Consider the following 2,146-nt stretch of genomic DNA (forward strand, 5'->3'; position numbering starts at 1 on the left):
AATGCGCACGAAATAACTCGCCTGGGGAATCCGGGAATATGGCACGACGTCAGGCAAACACATTAAATAATCAACTCTCCCGTCTCCGCGGGGGAACACTTTCCGATTCATCTTATCTGTCCAAATTATAGGTAAAAAAGACTTGCAGCCCATCAATAGTAGGCTATAATACTTTCCTTAAGTTTTGTGGCAACGTGGAGACCGATCTCCCTCTCACCCACCTCACCCTCCCAGTATGCGCAGTACAACTTCCAGAAGAGAAAACGACCAAAAACAAACTGAAAAAAAACTCCCCCCCCCCCCCAAAAAAAAACTTCCCAATTAGTTCCCCAGCCCATTAGACCCCTCCGTCCACTAATGTCAGTGCTTTAGACATGTGGAGAGTCATTTGTTTAAAAAGGAGAGGGCATTCCCCTGTAAATCTATTATGATAGCCTACAGCTACAAGCTTGGGTGTGGATATACCACTCCTTCACCTCCCTTCACCCTCCCTCCCTTCCAGGCTAAGGGAGTCACCCAGGGAAAAGAAAAAAAAGAGAGAGAGAGAAAAAAACCTCTCTCTATGCACAGAGGCTGCAATCATGTACAGTTAGGTTTGAGAACAACATTTGAACTCCTCTTTCTTGATGTAAAACCAGTGTCGTTTACCAGTATGATATAGTGGGGGTAAAAGAACAGGGCTGTGCGACTTGTACTTTGCTTTTCCGAGTTAGTCTATACTTTGATATGTTTAGATGTTTGGTGTTTTTTGTGTGTGTATACGGCTGTTTGTATGTGTGTCCAAGGGTGGAGTTTGGGAACTTTCTCCTTCTCTGTTTTTTTTTTTACCTCAATTTTCTTAACCTGGGACCTTCGCCAGGGTGTGGAGAGGGGGAGGGGGGATGGGTGGGTGGGTGGGTTGGGTTGGGGAGGGGGGAGCGGGGGGCGGGGGCGGGAGGGGAGGAGGGGGGGGGGGCGGGGGTAATGGAATGTAGTGGTTTGGAAAGACTTACTAATTGAAACCAGGTTTGAGGCATAGAGGGGAAAAGCAAGCCTCTCTCACAGCACTGAGAGAAAGAGCTGTTTTATCTGCCTTTTAAAAAACCTCTTGGAAGAAGAAGACAATATTCCATGTGCTGGACTGGGTCCATGTGTGTCTCTCTCTATACGTATCACTCTGGGAGTGATAACGATTCTAAAGGAAATAACAGCCACATCACACCCCCCTTTCTTTTGTGCATGTTTGTTCACGTGAAATGTTGTTTTAGATAAGAGGTGTAGGCTAGATAAAGCTAGTAAGAAGATTCCCTACGCTTTGTATAACTGGGCGGAAATTCAAATTTCATCGCCCATCCCCCTTTCTGCCACACCCTGAGCTCTGAGCTCTCTTCTGTGGAGTCAGAGTCGGAAAGCAAAGCTCCTCCGCAGTTTTAGCTAGAGGCTGTCATCCCCCTGGACGATGTGGTGGTGGTGTTGGTGGTGTGGGGAGCTAGTGCTTTAAAGTTGTATACGTAAGCCTTGGGATTTCTGGAATTGCTGTTGTCAGAGTGATTGAGTGAGACAGGGGCTCTTGGAGGAGCAGTCGGGGGCCATATGGGGCCTCGCTACGCCTTTTAATCTGGATTGTTCTTGGCGAGAGTGTGTGTTCATGAGGGTCCATGTGGCGTCAACAACTGGCTATTACGCCGCCCGTTCGCTAACTGTAATTGATATCAGTTGTTGACTAGAGCAAAGTCAGCAATATGACAGGCGTGTTGTGTTGCCTAGGAAGGGGAGGGGGGGGGGGGGGGAAACACAACACACACACACACACACACACACATACACACACACACACACACACACACACACACACACACACACACACACACTGTCTCTAATGGAAAAATATTCGATAGCAGGTCCAGTCCAGAATTTCAGTCAGAGAACTTTCAGTCAAGTCTGTTAGCCTACAGGGACAGGGCAGACCCAAGTGATAGTACACTACACACACATAAATCCCCAACTGGCTATGGTTATGAATTAAGTAGATGCAGGCAGCACACGCACGTCTGTTTTTAGTTGTTTTTTTTACTGTATTTCTGTCTTCTGGAGGGGTTGATCTGTTTATGTAAGGGGATCCATTATGTCAAGCGTTCATCATTAAACATGCCCCTGGCCCTCTCTC

The sequence above is a fragment of the Nansenia antarctica genome, assembly GCF_963989245.1.
Source record: "Nansenia antarctica genome assembly, chromosome: 3".
Classification (NCBI taxonomy): domain Eukaryota; kingdom Metazoa; phylum Chordata; class Actinopteri; order Argentiniformes; family Microstomatidae; genus Nansenia; species Nansenia antarctica.